This window comes from Lepisma saccharinum, chromosome 21 (genome assembly GCF_977018435.1).
Source record: "Lepisma saccharinum chromosome 21, izLepSacc3.1, whole genome shotgun sequence".
Taxonomy (NCBI): Eukaryota; Metazoa; Arthropoda; class Insecta; order Zygentoma; family Lepismatidae; genus Lepisma; species Lepisma saccharinum.
In genome coordinates, this window is record NC_139249.1 from 35,165,227 (window position 1) to 35,184,346 (window position 19,120).

The following is a 19,120-nucleotide window of genomic DNA, read 5'->3' on the forward strand; positions in this document are numbered from 1 at the left end:
GGCGACGACGCTACCACTGCGCCATCGGGGAGGTCAGATAATAGTACGCAAATTGTATAACACTATTTTCATTGTTTCTTATTCCATATCCCGTCTTGTTTTAAGGAATGGAATTCTGTTGATGCGAAGTAGATGTGCTATTTCAATTGGTCGTTCTATTTCAATTTATGATCATGACGTTGTGGAAATCAGACTGAATTAAATTTGTGATGGACAATTCCCCTCTAATTTTGCCGTTGGGTGTACCTTCCGCTTCCGCCCGTGCTTCTAAACATGGAGTATTGGATAACGGTAATTTACAAGATCAGTGTCTCAAATTTGCCTATAGCTCTACACTGTCCCTGGATCGAATAGCACGAACTGTTCGCGAAATGAACCGCTCTTTTCCATGGCTAATCAGAGACGATCTACGAGTTACTATGAAAGCAACTGTTCATGGCATCCATGAAGAAATCACCAACCGCTTTCCTTTCTCCTTCGTACAGAGGACGTTTCGCAATGTTACCTCCACGGAAAGCATTCTCCTTTGCTCGCAATGCAGCGTGTTCGCACTATTTACGAGTCCATGGTTAGTTAAACCTAACGTATACATTCCGCCTTTCGATTTCTTTCTCGACGCGTAAAGGCTTCTGGGTTGAAACGCTGGGGCGTTCCTCAACGGCGGATGAAAGGGGGGGGGGACACAAGTGTCCTCTCCCACATGCAGATGAATGCAACCTTTGTGGTCTGGTAAATTACGATCCCATTTTTTCCCCTCAAGTTCTCATTCTTTCATTTCTTTCTCGTTTTTTTAAACTCTTTCCAAGTTTCCACCCAAACAAGAATGAAGAAGAAGCTTGAAGGGTTCTTTTTACAACCTGAATGGAGAGAAAAGGACGAAAACGGAATTTTTGGAGGGACAGGATCTGTTTTTCTGCTTTCTCTTTCACATTCTTCCCTTCTCCTTTTGCTGGAGATTCATTGCTAATCGACAGGAAAATCAAGTGAACGTCTAAGGAAAGGGGACGGAAAATTTAGTGCAAAACGAACGGCTATGAAGGGGACAAGCAAACTGGCAGACTTTGATCTGAAGCACCGGTGCATTATGGGAGGTTGTGATGCACGGAGCGAATCATCAAACAGAATTTTACGCATTTATTGGAGGAATTAGAGGCGTCCGTTGCCTGTGATGGAATAGCGGATAGACACTCTTCATGTAGCTTGCCTGTGTTTGTAACACATTGTACAGGGTGTCCCAGAAGTCTTGCCCTGATTACATACTTTATTCATATCCGCTATATGCAATGTAGAGATGTGAAAGTGGTGCCAAAATGTTGGAAAGCTAACCAGGTTTTTTTGTTCCAGGTTTCAGTAACGTGGCTGGAGTGTAGCAGTGTCAGTGCATCATGAAAAAGCTCAGTGTGTCCCCTGGTATCATTAGGCAACAAAGTCTGTACAATTTGCACTTTGTATGCACGAAACAATAAATGTTTGTGTAAGATATCATGAAGATAACTTTTTTTTTTGCCCTCCCCGATGGCGCAGTGGTAGCGTTGTTGCCTTGTAATCAAGGGGTCCCGGGTTCGATACCCGGTGGAGGCACAAGTGGTTCGGATCCCACTTTAAACTGTAGGTCCAGTCCCGGTTAGCCTTACTGTGCATAAAGTGGACTTTAAACAAAAATTCAATCAATCAATTCAATGAAGATAACTTTTTGGCTGATGTTTTACGTTGTTTGAAATCGCTATGGTTGATGGTTCGGCCACTTCTCGGTAAGTCAGCAACAGATTCTGTGGTCTTGAACTTGTCATACCACGTCTTAATGCTCTCGACATCGGGCGGCATCTTTCCATACGTTGTTTTGAAAGTTCCTCTGCACTGTTATTGGTGACCAGGTCTCGTGATACCAGAAGACACACTGATCTTTTTCCTAATTTGTGAACATTTCCGGTTTCCTGGGCCCTGACGCTGCTACACTACAGCCACGTTACTGAAACCTGGAACAAAAAAACTTGGTTAGTTTTCCAACATTTTGGCACAACTTTCACATCTCTACATTGCATATGGCGGATATGAATAAAGTTTGTAATCAGGGAAAGACTTCTGGGACATCCGGTATTTTGATTCGTCGCGAAGTAACTTTAGTACATCCGACTATAAAGCTTTCTGATTATCAATAGAACACTTAAACGCTGACCAAGACAATATTTATTGTAATATAAGACATTGTAAACGTAACGTTTCCATTCTCCAACAGGGTCTTCTTCAGACAAACATTCACAATAAATTGATGAGAGTGTTATACGAGTGTATATATAAGATGATGATTGGATCTCTCCATCAATTTATTGTGAATCTTTGAAGAAGGCCCTGTTAGAGGGTGTAAACGTTACATTTATTGTGTCTAATTTTACAATAATTTTGCTTTGGTCAGCGTTTGAGTGTTAAAGATGGAAACAAGGGTTAACAGTGTTACCAATGATTATAAATATAAATAACGTTCAGAATGTTTCTTATTATCGTGAATGTATTTCTTCTCCCCTTTTTAAACGTTCGTTTTAAAACTTGGTAAAGACAAAAATTATAATCTAGGACCAGTTTAAGGGATGTTCGCATTTATCGCTTTGATTTCTCCAAAACTCTTCTCAGAACTTTGATTTTCTCAAAATTTTGGGAGGGACTGCAACTCCAACGCCAGTGTACTAAGTAATTTTTGCATATGGGGCATATGAAGCAATGCCATTAGCGATGATTTTCTGAAGCAACAAGTTCAATATACTGGCGCATAAATGTGTTAACAGATGTCGCAGATGTCGTTAGATCATCACATAGAAAAATATTAACACAATAATTTGAATTACATATTTGAACTTATTTACATATTACTTTAGAAAATGTAACTCACATAATATCATATATAAAGCTTCCAAACAACGAAGTTTTGTTATTAGTTCCAGTTAAAATCTGGAAAACATTACGTAATAATTTATTAAGATTGTATTGATAAAATCTCTAATAATTGAAAGTTCACAACATATTTTCGAGGTTTATAATTATTGCTTGTTAGATATGTGGTATGACTGTGAGATTTACTTTTTAAAGTAACCAAGTTTCAGTTACCCATTTTAGAAAGTAACTCAGTACTGGTTCTTGAAGAGTAACTATAAGTTAATTACATCGTGCTGGACATTTTCTTGCAAAGAAATGAGCATAAATACGTAACATAATAAAATACATATATGAAGGCTTCTTATGTTTCTGGTGCATAATATAAGTCTTCATATATTTATAAGTATTATAACAATAATTAAATGATGGAACAAGAAGTCAGCTTTGAATGTTTTTAAAAATCGTTCATATGTCGGCCATGGTATGTGGTGGCATTAATTCATCTGGTACTTCCTTCTCATTCATTCCAAGCTCGACAAGATTCACTCCCTCGACAATCTTCTTCCTAGCTCGACTACCAAATGAATGCAGCAATCCAAAACATTGAAGTGTTCTCATGCAATTAGAATTGACGAATTGCAACCAAGTGTGGATATTCTATATTTAACGTGATAGGAAACTTAGCTTCCTTGCCATAGACGATTCCACGAACATTCTCTCACTTTAACATCCAGGGAAGACACATAGTTGGAAACAGAGTTACCACACATGTAGCTCTTCCCCCACGTTACAAATTTTCAGGTTAAAAATTTAAGTGTTGTAAAGTCACTGTTGAAAACGTTACTTCTATTTTAAAAAAGTAACTATGTTTCAGTTGCTTTTAATAGAAGCTGGGTAGAGTCAGAATTCATTAAAGAGTAACTAACTCTTACTTGTAACTGCGTTACTTGTAACATAGCTCTTTTCAGTTCTTACGGCGGGCGCTCTAGAAGCTGGCAGGGGAAGTGGGGAGCCGGGATTAGGCAACAAACCAACCAGACAACAGCAGTGGCGCCGAGAGACACGACGCGGCCGGAAAAACACTACGTGAATCTCGTTCTACTGGCCGCTACGTTTCATATCGTGCTGGATTGGTCGCTTCCCCGCTTCCCACTTCCCCTGCCAGCTTCTAGAGCGCCCGCCGTAAGAACTGAAAAGAGCTATAGTACATCCAAACACTGTATCAACGTTAAAATATGGTGAACTTGAAGACCTACCGCATACTAACTTAGTGCTATATTCGTATCCGTATCTGTCCGTAGAATTAAAACATTTGATAGTTAACAATAGGTATTACGGCGACGTGTAAAAATAACAACCAGTAGTGTGATTCCGAAATTTGTATATTGAAAACCTACGTTAAATAATTTTCTACACGAGTATTTTCAAGTCATTGATAATCTGCTCATGGTACAGTCAAGGACACTTCTGAGTTGCAATGATACTACTGAAAGTCTACGATCACTTACAACCCAGAAGTGTCTGTGACTGTACACGTACAACAATCAAATTTTTGTAGGTTGGTGCTTGCTCCACATTGTCAGCGTTGGCATCACGTGACATTTATTGACATGAAAGAATGTTGTTGAACTACAAACATAAATATTTGGTGGGTTCAAAGATATATCGAATTGTAGTTTATGAATACACAAATTACGTTCGAACAAATACTGCCTTTTTTGTTGCACAGATCATTCCGATTGGCCGTGTGACTATACAGTAGGCATAATTCGGCATATCAGAATTTCAGACACTTCGAGAGATAAAAATATGATTTAATTTTGGGGAACTTAGTCCTGCCACTTAACAGTTTACTCCACCGGGTGGGCGAAAGTGAGCTCTCACTCACCGTGAAATGGTCTTAATCTTAGCCTACCCTCTGTTGAACCTTCATAGCTTGCATGAGGATAGAAAAGTGAATGGTTTGTATAAGAACAAGAGAAAGAAAAATATGTGTACAACGAATGAGATACGAAAAAAGAGAATATGATAGAAAGAGGTGGAGAAATTGGGGTAGTGAAAGATCAAAGGACGAGAGAAAGACGAACATAAAGAAATACATAGGGGAACGGGGAAAGAAAAACATTAAACAGAAGGAGAAAAAGTAGAGAGAGAGAGATAAACAGAAGAAAGGTAGAAGAAGAACATAAGGAAATACATAGAGAAACAGGGAAAGAAGAGTTAATAAGGTGAGCAAGAAATAGACAAAAGGAAATAGATAGAGAAACAGAGCAGGAAAGAAATAGAGGAAAAGATAAACCAAAGAAAACTATAAAAAAATAGAAACAGGAAGAGCACAAGGAAGTAGAGAAACAGAAGGAAAGGAATTAAAGAGATTTTAAAAGAGGGAGAAAGATAACTAGATAAACAGAGAATGAAAGAAATAAGGAAGGTTTAAGAGGGGAGAACGTAATAGAGATAAATATATAGAGAAACAGGGGACAAAGAAGAAAGGTGAGAAATAGAAGACAATTAGAAGAAAGAAACGGAGAAAGATCATAAAAATATAGATGAAGCTACAGAAGAAAGATATAAGAGAGAAACAGAGCAGGAGTTTATGCAGAATTTTCCATCTGGGCGTAAGTTCGTATTTAGGGATATGTAATTGTAAATTTCTATTTGCAATGATCGTATAGAGGGCTTTTGTGGAAAATTTAATGGAATTTTGAGTAAATTTTGGGTTATGTTAGGATGTGTGGATAAATCACGGACTCAGAGGAAGAACATAAAGATATATGCATAGAGAAACGGAGAAGGAAAGATACGAGAAGTTAAACAGATAGAGAAAGAAATATGGAAAAGGGAGAAAGAGAAAACAGGTGAAATCGTGAAAAAGATAGAAACAGCAAAGTAAGAAAAGATAGGCAAGGACTGAAATATCAAGAAAGAGACGATGAAAAGACGGGAAGAGATATTTCTTGCTGTCGCTTCTCTTACGTCCCTTTTCAACCCCTTGGGTTAATCGCAACGACAAGAATGTATGATGAACTAATGAAATAGAAACTCGGATCATAAACTGGGAAAAGTCTGACTGAAATAAAATTTATTTGAAAATGCACCTGAATTAAATCGTTCTTCATCTCAAACCATTGACGGAAGACGACTAGCCAAGTTTGAAGTAAGTGAATTAGTGATGTAACGAAACTCAATAACATGGTTTTGACAGTTCATGTAGGAGTAGCTTCCTCCTTCGAAATATATACATGCGCTTGAAAAGTAGTTCAGGGAAGCATAGAAAATTAATACATTCGTCAAAGCGGAAAAGCCACATTCGAATTAATGAGATAAAATTTCCTCCGACCAACCATAAAACAGAAGAAAGGGCTGAGAACTCTGCCCATATATCACTCCAAACGTGTTTACGTGTTCCTCCTTCCGAATACTGGAAGATATATGGGGAACATATCTCGCTACTTTCCTAGCCAGTCGGCAGTCCCTCAAGACTCTCGTGTTGCCTAGGTTGCAGATGCTCCAGGATAACCGTATCGTTTCTTCGTTTTTAACTTCTTTCTTCATTCTCAAAGCTGTTTCAGGTTTTCTGGCAGATGTGGATGAAATACGAGAAGAAAGAAGTTTTATTGCCGTGGTTACTTTAAGCATAACTTTCTCCGCGAATACAAACACGTTCAGATAAGAGAAACATTCGTTGTCATGAAATGTAACAAATATACTGTGTATTGTCGTAGCATTTAAATTAATATAAAAATGTTTATATTTCACACTCTTCTCTTTATTTTTAATAATGTCAAGCAAGTTTGAATGAATGAGTTAAAATGTTTGGATGTGTCGGCTCATATGGTATTTTCGCACCCTTAAAAGTACCGGGTGGGCCATAAGTCAGTTGTCACTACCAATCGTTAGACTTTGTTTTGCCTAGCGTAGTGGAAATCAGTTGTGAACTTGACTAGTGCTATTACCCAATATAAGAATGCTAGGTAATACGCACTAGTCAAGTTCACAACTGACTTCCACTACGTTAGGCAAAACAAAGTCTAACGATTGCTAGTGACAACTGACTTATGGCCCACCTTGTATACGAGCAAAACATCTAAAACACTTACCTTAATGTTAAAAAGGGGTGTAATGAGTCCCTTGCGACAGGTTAAAAGTACAAGGTTATACACAGGCCTGCAAAGAACAAACAGAAACCACAGAAAAAGTAAGAAGCAACTGTACGAAAATTTCTGGTGGGTTAAGCGACTGGTGAGCAACTGAAGGAGTCGGGGAGAGTTAGTGCCAAGCCAGATTTACTTTAACTTCGCACTTGCAAGACGTGTGGAATGAACCACCATGAAACATAGTTGCAGGCGATATAAAGAGAGATATTTTGTTGATGGGTCAGACCAAAAACGATGGAAGAAACAAGACACCTCGCTTATTGCATACCCCATATATGTCACATGTTTAGTGCTGCCATCTCTGGTCAAGCGCGAAACTACTTCCAAGTAGTACGCGGAAAGCTGCTTCTGATTGGCTGTGACCTTTTAATTGTGATTGGATGATACATTTTTCAAAATGGCGTCTACGGAAGAGTCGGGACACGACTGCCAAAGGACAAGAGACACGACAGATCGAAAATTTACGTATTTTTTTCTGCTTTACCTGTTTCCAAACATGTCGAAACAAATATCGTACAATAAGAGAACGTACAGGTAGGAGCGAGTTCATTCATCTGTTCTTCATAAAGGCTATTATAAAGGTACCACAAACAAGATAATCTTCGGCAACAAGTCATCGCTCATTTTCCCCTCCATCCCTTTAGTTCGAACCACTCACTACTTCTTCGACTTAAGTCAACGCAGGTTTTCTTTTTTTGAGTGCGATGGCAATGTTTCGAACGATTAAAGAAAAACGCCTAAGCTAGAGACATCTGTTGAGCTGCTGCTAAACTACCACGATGCTCCTCAAGACTGGTAGAGGTGTCTTGCTCTCCACCGTCTTTGAGCCAGACTACAGAGTGCAAGTAGCAGAAGAAATCTTGAGTATGCACGAATATTTGTAGATTTGTTTGAACTTAAGTGTGTGTTTCTAACAAGTAGGAAAACGTGGCTTGCCACTATCTCTCCCCTAACCATGCGATTAGAAAATCCGCTCCAAATTAACCCGTTCTTCAAACATGGCGATGTGTACTCAGGAACAATATAAACCTGAAGCATATGACACGATCGTGCTCTGCTTTTGTTCAACACGGAAGGGTTAATTGCGGCAAGGTTGCAGGAGAGAGCTCAGAGTGAGGGAGAATTGATTTAGGAGTGAAGCGGTGCTTAATTGCGATACGGAAGGGAGGGCTATTTTAACATGATTTATGCACCATAGAAGTTTCGCCCTGGGGGGATCTTGCAGATGTGCCTCGAGTAGTTGAAATATTTATAGCTTTATCTCGCCAACAGATGACAGCACACACACACACACAGTGCTCTTTCTGCCTCCTGGATGGAAAGCATAGCACCTATTTACCTTCAGTTACCAAGATGCAGTAAATTAAATTCACTGAATTTTCCAGGTTTTACAGGCAATTTCAAAATAAATTTCCAGGCCACTCTCTGATACTCGAACAGATGTTAAACTACGGATCCTATTCAAGAGAATAAAGTTTATTCAACAGCGTTCAAATTAAATGAACAAAAATATACTGGAAAAACTAAATTCACTGATTTTTACAGGCAATTTTATAATAAACTTCCAGACCATTCTGTGGTATATTAACGCATCCTATTCAATATAATAAAACTTAATCAACACTGTTAAAAATAAGTGAATAAAAATAAACTGGGAAACCAAATTCATTGGCATTTTTGACATTTTCATGTTTTCCAGAAAATTTTAAAATAAATTTCCAGATTACTCTGTGGTGCTTCAATATGTGTTAAACTACGCATCCTATTCAATACAATAAATTTAATTCAACATTGTTCAAAATAAATGAAAAAAATTGCAAAAAAACAATTTAAATAACTTGTTTATTTATTACACACAATTTTAAAATAAATTTCCAGATCATTTCGTGCTCTTTAAAATCTGTTAAAGTACACATCCTACTCAAAAGAATAAAGTTTATTAAACATTGTTAAAAATAAAAGAACAAAAATAAATTGCAAAAATCAAATTCGCTTACTTTTCCAGGATTTCCAGGTTTCGAAATTTATTTCCAGATCATTCTGTGTTGCTTGAACAGGTATTACACTACACATCCTATTAAAAAGAATAAAGTTTATTTAAATTGTTCAAAATAAATTGTAAAAACCAAATTTACTGAGTTTTTCAGGTTTTTCAGGCAATTTTAAAATATATTTCCAGACAATTCAGCTGTGTTTTAGCATGTGTTAAAAATTCACATCCTATTCAAGAGAATAAAGTTTATTCAATACTGGTCGAAACAAATGAAAAAAATAAACTATAAAAGCATTGTTGAATATCTATACCTCATCAAGAAGCTGGTTAAAAAAAGGTGCAATTGAATTTCATTCTCAAATTCTGGCTAGTGCAAAAATGTAGATTTTCCCTGATTCTTTCAGTTTTGTTGCTTCATATTCGAAATTTTATGACTTTCTCACGTCTTTTTCACTCCTGACTTTTCCATAACTTATATTTCTATGGAAAGTATAGATGGCGCTGAATTATTTTTCTATGCAAAATGAAATATTAATCCAAGAGAAAATTTCTGAACGGACCTTGAACATTGAATGCTCTATAATATTTAGGAAATTCAAAAGTTATAGAAAATAAAATACAGAAAGTACGATCTTTTGCAGAAAATTAAATAAGTAATATAGGCTAACACTGTTATTAATCTGCGGCTACCTAATAAATAAATAAATTGGAAATATTTAGTTATTCTGAAAATTCCTTCCCCTTGTTTCTCTTAGGATTGATTGATTGATTGATTTAGTTTATTTTACTTCGCGTTTTGTGCCTCTTGGCTAATTTGCGAAGATGGGGATGAGTGATGAAATGATGAAATGGATGAAAATGGACAATCACAAACAACCATACCCGACCGGGATTCGAACCCGGGACCCTTGGCGTCGCAGCGCGATGTGCTAACCACTCGGCCACAGGGTCGGGCTGTTTCTCTTAGGAAGACATTCATAGTATACACAACTGTAGTACAGGGTAATTATGTAATCTTTGAAAAATTGTAAAAGAAAACTTGAAAGAAAAATTCTTCGACATATTTTACAGTCCTCATAGGTTATAACACCATTAAGCCTTGTTTCCATGATATAAAAAACTAAAAATCCGGACCAAGATAGTAATTTATTTTATTATAAAACATAAACTAAACATAATTCTGCAAAACATAATTATTTTGTCACCTCCTTTTTTCTAACAATTTCTTTTCCCATTCACTAATAACCAATTCAGCCAATGCTGGGCTTAGGCTAGAACCTATATCCAGTCCTTCACTCAGTGATAGAAAAGGGAGGTGAAAAAATAATTCTGTTTTGCAGATATGTGGACGATTGTTTTGGCATATGGAAGGAAACGAAGAGGCAGCTCGACATTTTTGCCGAAGAAATACAAGATGAAGAAAGAGGAATATTATTGGAACTCGAAAGAGAAGAAGAAGACAAGTTAAGCTACCTAGATATAATGATGAAAAGGAAGAGAGGAGAAGAAATTGAAACCGCTTGGCATCAGATGAAGTGTGCAACAGGGGTATTCTGCCACAAAAGAAGTGATGTAAGTGAGGTGACTAAAGTAAATTTTATAAAGAATATGGAGGACAGAATCAAGAAATTATGCACGAAAGAATGTGAAAAAGAAGGCAAAATAAATAGCCTATGGAAACAGATGGAAAAGAATGGCTATGAGAAGGAGGATAGACTGGACATAAACAGAAGAAGGAAGAAAAGTGGCAACGGAAAAGAGGAAGAGAAAGAAAAAGAGAGGAGGTTTGGAATAAGGAGTATGGGGAAGACCACAGAAAAGATATGAAAAGTGCTTAGGAAAACGGGCATTAAAACGTACAGGAAGGGAGGGAGCAGCATCTTAAGAATAGCGAAGAATACAAACAAGAAAAAGGAAAACAGAGAAGAAGAAGAGAAAGGGATTTTCTACGAAATGAAATGTAAAGAATGTCAGAGTGTGTACATAGGAGAAACGAAAAATAGACATCATAGGGATGATGTACGACTTAAGAGAGAGAGAAATGGGATATTTAAACACGCGAGAGAAACAGGACATGGCATACAGTGGGATGAGGCTAAGCAGATAGGAAGGGAGAAGAGAATGCTAGTGAGAAAATGGAAAGAAGGCCAAGGAAATAGAGAAGAAAGGTGAAGAAGACACAATGAACTGGAATGGGGGACTGAAGATAAACAAAGAATGGAAGAAGGTGTTAGAAAGAGTGGAAAGGACAAGAAAGAAAGAGGAGAGAAGAAGGAAGAAGAATGAAAGAAAAAAAGAGCGTGAGATAAAGAGTCCAACAACATTCTAGATTGAAGAAAATATGTTTAGCCTTTTAGGTGAAGGTACAGTTGACAAGGGAAAGCCACCTGCTAGAATGCTCCAGAACAACTTTCTAATAGTCTGGAGGGGAGTAATGTTTGTGTATATATATCGTCCTGTTTTGTACCTTGTTACATTTGTACTTGGTGCAGAGTCTGAAGAAGACCTTGCTAGAAGGTTGAAACGTTACGTTTAGTTTATGTTTTATAATAAAATAAATTACTGCCTTCGTCAGCATATTGAGTTTTTTCTCATAGGTGTTCAATATGTCGTTCCCTTGTCACACATCTAGGCTGCAGTTCACATCCGACCTAGCATATCAACAGTGACTGTGTTAATGATATCGATATCACAGATCACCTATGTCATGTAAGGGTGGTAAATAGACGCAATCCCACAAGGAGAAATCGCATGGGTTCAAGTCTGGTGTCCTTGGTGGCCAACGCCAAAATGGTGGTTTGGTGCCATGATTGCACCTGTAGTGCTGCTGCCTATCGGTTGTTTTCACAACTAGGCCAGCGCAAAGTAAAAAAAATCGCTTAGAACAATGATATTCAACCAGTAGCGCGCCTCTTTAGGGAGGTGAGAGAACTTCCCAAAAAATATTTATTTTGTGGGAAAGTTTAAAATGTATTGTGTGAAACTTGGTCCCTTACAATAAAAGAGGAACATAAATTGAAAGTATTTGAAAATATAATCCTCGGAAAAAGTTTTGTACCTAAAAAGAAAGGAGACAGGTGAATGGAGAAGGTTACATAATGTAGAACTGCATAATTTGTATTCATGTCAAGAATTAGAATTAATTAAATCAAGAAGATTTAGGTGGGCAGGCCATGTGGCACGAATGGGAAAGGAAAGAAGAGTTTACAGGATTCTTGTTTGGAAACCTGATGGTAAGAGACCTGTAGAAGGCCCACGACGAAGATGGAGAGATAACGTTGAGATGGATCTAAATGAAATCGGTAAGGATGGAAAAGATTGGATTGATCTTGCCCAGGATAGGGACAGATGGGAGGCTTGTGTTGATGCAGCCATAAACCTTCGGGTTTAAGAAGGCTAGAGATTTGGTTAGTTTGTTTGTTAATTAGGTAGTTACTTTAAAAGTTGTCCCTCGGTATTTCTGAAGTGAGACAGAAATTTCACTCGTACATTGTACATGCAAGATAACCATTGCAGTGCTGAAACTTCATTGTCAGGGCATTTGTTCAGAAGTTGTACCTTTCTGATATTTTACACAAACTAATTGTTCTGAATGTATCTCAGCCTTTAAAAGGAAGTTGCTGTTTTGGAAGAGAAACATTAAAGATGCGAACGTTGATGATTGCTTTCCTACATGTTGTTAGAAGAAACAAGACAACAATTAAATGAAGATATCAAATTTGTGTTTGTGGAACACATCACCAGAACTTAATCTCAACTTCGAAACGTCCTTTTCACAGGACATACAGCACAAGTCGATCAGGGATCTATTCCATGGAGACCCACCACCCAGAAAAGGAGCAGTCTGTTGATCTTTCTTCAGATAACACAGTTAGTTCTAGGTTTCTTTCTGCAACACTGCATGAATTTTGAATCTACATGAGGAATGAACATCCAGAGTGAGTAAAGTAAGGACTTGCACATTCCGCTTCCTTATGCGACTTCTTATCTGTATGAAACTGGATCAGCCAAGTCCAAATGCAGATCAAGAGTAAATATCCAGAATGAGATGCACTTAACAATGTCCAAACATGAACCCAAATTCGATAAATTGTGTACCGCTACTGACTTTGCTAAACATTGCAATATGGCTGCTATTAACAACTATAAAAATTGGGGGTTACATAAATTTATTCCAAGTAAAGTTTTGAACTTACGTTAATGATACCAGTCCAGAACGAACGAGAAACTCAAACATTTTCTCTTTTTACACCAACAAATGTTCAATGTGAGCACCACGGATGACACAGCACGCATCGACACGATTGTCTAGTTATTGTCACACTGGCATCAACATGGGCATGTCGATAGTATCCATCGCTGCGATATCACGAGGCATCGGTGAGACGAATACCCTGTTTTTGATGAAACCCTACAAAACGAAGTCACGCGGTGTAAGGTCCGGTGATCTTGAGAACCAAAACATTGCACAAAACACTGTGAGTGATGTGGCTGATTTGAGTGTCGCCTAGCGGCAGAAATGTGAACGCTCAGCTTAACAAAACACACACGCACAAACTGTTTGCGTTCCTCGGTCGTTCTGGACTGGTTTAATTAAAGTTAGTTCAATAGTTTACTAGCAATAAATTTTTGCAACCCGTCAATTATTTATGAAACACCCGGTATTATCCAGGTTTCCTCACTGCCTGTGTTTATATTTTTTTCCTCAAGAATATCGCATTCCTGAGTGAATTGACAGAAGCTTATAAACATTTGTGCAACATCCGTATTAATCACACATTATACCTTCATTACTTGTATGTGCACCAAAAGGAAATAAGCACATGAAGATATTTTGTGCTGGTCTTTCAAAATCGCATGCGTTTATATCTTATTATTGAGGGAAGACGCGTGCACATTTTAGCAGCAAAAGGGAGTCACGATAACATAAGTTTCAAACCTCTGTCTTAAGCTGTTTGTACACCATTAAATAAATCACGAAATAGTCCTTGAATGCCATATTTAAAGGAAGTGACGTCAGAGTACACGGCATTCTCCTTCTGGCATTTGTGGTTACCATCCAAGAATTTCTAAATAGTAAGAGATCTAATGAAACCCTTTCGTGACCGACTGCAGACCAATCAGAACACATGCTATTGTAATCGATTATCAAAAAGAAGTATCGAGGTACAGAATTCTACAGGGTGGTCCAAAAGTGCGTAACGGGCCGAATAAAACCGAAATGCATGCGGTTATTGAAATTTTATATGTGTACATGTCGTTTGGGGAAGGGGGGAAAACCTACCGAACAGCTTTTGAAATATGGTCGCCATCTTGGATCGAGAACACTTTTTTTATAAATGGGAACCTAGGCATGTGAAACATGAAATTACACTGGAAAAAGCTCACAAACACGATGGTGGGATTCATTTTTGCAAGACATTATTCATGTTCATGCTACAGGGTGTTAAAGAAGTGTTTTAAACGGTTTCTGTCATTGTTGCAGGTGCACTATGAAATGGAGCTCACACAAGCTCACACAAGGAAATCATCCTGATGTGTGGGGAAAGAAGCTCGAAAGTCATCGCCGATGAGTTCAATCAGCGCCATCCAGAACGAGCTCCCATTGTTGACAGCACTGTGCGGAAACTGATCGCTACGTTCAGAGAGACTGGATCTGTTGCAAACAGGCCCAATTCAAGTAGGCCTAAGGTAGCCACAGATGAAGCGACATCAACAGCTGTGTTGGCGGCAGTTACGTTGAGTCCGCACCGTAGTACCCGTAGTCATGCTGCTGTTACTGGTGTGAGTCGTGCTTCCATTATGAGGAATCTGAAAAGGCACAAATGGCATCCATACAAGATTCAGTTTCTTCAACACCTGAGTGAGGACGATCCTGACCGCAGGGTTGAATTTGCAGAAGAAATGTCCCGTAAGGTGTTACAAGACCCTATCTTCCTCACAAGGTGTTGTTCAGTGATGAAGCAAACTTTTATCTCAATGGGGAGGTGAACAGACAAAACATGAGATACTGGTCTGAATCGAATCCTCATTGGGTAGATACATCTGGGACAGTCCTCCGTTCAAAAGTGATGGTATGGCGTGGCATATGGGGAACCCGTGTGGCAGAACCTTTCTTCATTGACGGTACCCTCAACTTGAACTTACTGGATACACAAGTGTTTCCATCTCTCATGATCAAGGATGGTAGTTTCCCTTAGTTCTTTCAACATTACGGCGCTCCTCCGCATTTTGGTCACAATGTTAGGGACTATCCGAACATGCAGTTTCCCAATCGCAGGGGGCCTTTGGAATGGCCACCATGCTCGCCGAACTTGTTCCCCTCGATTTTGATCTGTAGGGCCACCTGAAATTACTGGTCTATTCCGTAAAAATTCGTGATATGGAACATTTGAAAGACAGAATTGTCGAGTGCTGTGCAAGCATCACACCTGACATCTTATCGAAAGTCCATCAGGAATGGGTGAATCGACTCAATATGATACTGGCCAACAATGGTGGACACATTGAGCATATCCTCTAACATCCTGCAACAATGAGAGAAACCGTTGAAAACACTTCTTTAACACCCTGTAGCATGAACATGAATAATGTTTTGCAAAAATGAATGCTACCATCTTGTTTTTGAGCATTTTCCAGTGTAATTTCATGTTTCACATCCCACATTTATGAAACGTGATCTCGATTCAAGATGGCGGCTTTCAAGATGGCGACCATATTTCAAAACCGGTTCGATAGGTTTTCCCCCCTTCCCCAAACTACATGTACACATATAAAATTTCAATAACCGCATGCATTTCGGTTTTATTCTTACCGTTCCGAATTTTTGGACCACCCTGTATTTATTTCTATTCTGTGGTGAAGAGAAAGCGACAAGGAAAGTTCAACACGTGTTTGTGACTTGTGAGGAAGGAAAGGAGGAGGGGTGGAACATTGTCGTCTGTATTTAATAGCAATTGTACAACAAGGAATGAAGTATGTTTCTACAGTGATAACAAAATATATTTCACAACCAACCATAAAACATATTTTGTGTTGATCTCAAATTGAAGTTTAGATAAACACAATGAAAAACAACTATCTGTGGGAATAAATATTTTTATGGAATTATTTTGTCATTGTGTTCGCATTGTTTTTCTGGTGTCTCAGATTACATTTAGACTATTAATACCGGAAAAATACATCAACATCACATTTCTCTCGAGTTTCTAATATGCCGTACTAAATCCTTCCTTTGGAAACAAAATTATCATCTTCGTTACGGCTAATCGCTAGTCCATTTATTTCTTGTCGTGCCGTACACACTGCCACGATTTGATAAAATGTGAGTTTGTCCAATTATTCTTTGATCGTGTAGATATGCAATTTCAGACAATTCAAGATTTCCAATAGGAACGCTGTTCAACGACTTTCAACTGTCGATTTTAAGCGTTCAATTCAACGACTTTCAACTGTCGATGTTCAGCGTTCAATTCAATGACTTTCAACTGTCGATGTTAAGCGTTCAATTCAACGACTTTCAATTGTCGATTTTAAGCGTTAAATTCGACGACTTTCAACTGTCGATGTTAAGCGTTCAATTTGACGACTTTCAACTGTCGATGTTAAGCGTTCAATTTAACGACTTTCAACTGTCGATTTTAAGCGTTAAATTCGACGACTTTCAACTGTCGATGTTAAGCGTTCAAATTGACGACTTTCAACTGTCGATGTTAAGCGTTCAATTCAACGACTTTCAACTGTCGATTTTAGGCGTTCAATTCAACGACTTTCAACTGTCGATTTTAAGCGTTCAATTCAATGACTTTCAACTGCCGATTTTAAGCGTTCAATTCAGTGACTTTCAACTGTCGATGTTAAGCGTTCAATTTGACGACTTTCAACTGTCGATTTTAAGCGTTCAATTCAAGGACTTGTTCTGGATTCATCTGATCAAGTACAGTCAACGGCAAAGATAATGGTAGGCAATTGTCCACCGCTATTTTTACTACTTTGTTATTCTACAATCTACATCCTGTGTTGTTTTAAGGAAAGAAACTATGTTGGTTTGAAGCAGACATCGTTCTCTGCTTATTGACGTCTTTATTTCAATTCATTCTCATCACATTGTGTAATTCAGAACGAATGAAAATGTTGATGGACAATTCGCCTACTGTTTCTTTCGCCGGTGGGTGTACAAACAGCTTTAGAGTTTTTATTTGATTTGATGTAATGTTTCTGAATCCTTTAATTATACAGATTTTCTGAAATCTTTTCAATGATTTTATAATTATAGTGTATACCAGATACTCATGGAGGCCTCCCCTGTGGCGCAGTGGTAGCGTCGTTGCCTTGTAATCAAGGGGTCCCGGGTTCGTTACCTGGTGGAGGCACATAGTGGTTCGGATCCCACTTTAAACTGTAGGGCCAGTCCCGATTAGCCTTACTGTGCATAAAGTGGACTTAAAACTTCAAATCAATCAATCAAGATACTCATGGTTTTAGCACACTTGAAAAGAAGAGACAGCTATGTCGGCAAGGGGAGTCCTTCAAACATAAGTTAGTTCCCTTTAACCGAGCTGAAGTATCCCTGCCAAGCTACGGAATACATTTTTCATCCTTCCTTCCGGAAGGAAAGTAATTGCTCGCGTCGTCCGTTTCCGCAAAACAAAAGGAAAGCGAAGTGAACTCCTGAGAGGCTGCCACCTATGCGCTACACTACATACATCAACGTCCGCCTGTGATGTTTTTCGCACCGCATGCGTCAGGGAAAACCCACCTGTCCTTAGATGACCTTTGACAAGCCTTCATCAAGAATTCTCACAGAAGGCAAGGTGGATTCTATTTTTGCAGGCAAGAGATCCGATAAAATTTACTAACTGAATAATTCAGTGCTTTCAAGTGCTGGACTGAATAGTACTGAGTGTTATGTCAATTCTTCGCTTGATGATTACCAGAAATGTCGCTTTGCCGAGTTAGAGGACGTCAAAATTTACTGGCCTCCAAAAGAAGCACGTGGGATCCAGAGAGAGACACCACTGTGGGACAGCCACAATGGAAAGAGAAGCAGGTAGGAAACAAATGAGCAAAACTTTGTCCGTCGAATCACATGGAACTGGATATCCAGTTATTTGGCGTTGAACTGGCTACCTGCCCGGATGTGATGGCTGCTGGCTGGCAGCTTGACTGGAGGAATAGGACATGTTCTAATTGCTACTGGCTTTCCTGGACTAGATACTGTGGAACAGCCAATAAGAGCAAAGTTTGGGCATGTGAAGATAATCTGTGACTTTGCAAAGGGGAGTTTTTGTCTGTGGTTTCCGAGTGTTGGCTGTTTTTATTAGCAACGAGATGGCGTGCAGTGCATTCGTGTTTAGTTAATTAATATTTAGGATTTATGCAAAGTGATGAGATGTGTAGGTGGCAAAAAAAATTAGCCGAAAATGAAAATCCCTATTATTACAAGTGTATTAAATTAATGTTTAATTTTTTTAAAATTTGTAAATGAATCCTGCGAATCTCATGTATGAATATTGAGGTTTTTTTTAGCCATCTCTAGTCCATACTTTTCTTTTTTAATTTTTTATAAATGCACAAAATTCTTCAAATTGCTCGTCCATCTTTTAGCCGGCTTTAAACTAAAGGATTTCCCTTTAACAGTTTTGTTAGCATAAATGCTGTGAATTACACCATCTATGCTGAGTGCACGGTGTTTACTATTGAAACAATTAAAATGTTTTTCCATACGTGTACAGTAAACGTTATAACGTATGTATTTTAGCAGCGCTATTGTTTTGTACGTAATAACGTTTTATGCGAAACGTTATTCCTCTCGGTTCAATAGTTATCGGCTTTTAAAAATGTGAAGTGATACATTGTTTACATCTCACGCGGCCGCCATTATATTTTCGCTCGTTTATCGACAAGCACGATAACAAGTGTCGTGCGAGGCGAAAACTAGCAAATGGGTAGCCAGTCCAGCTCAAACTAGGGCATTCCTACTGGAAGTCCAGTTCCGTGTGAGTTGGGTTTAAGTGTAGCCGTGGCACAGCAACCCGTGAGAGGCCGGCCTCACTCCCACCTGCCGAGGTGGGAGATCATCCAAACAGTTGTAGAGTGACGT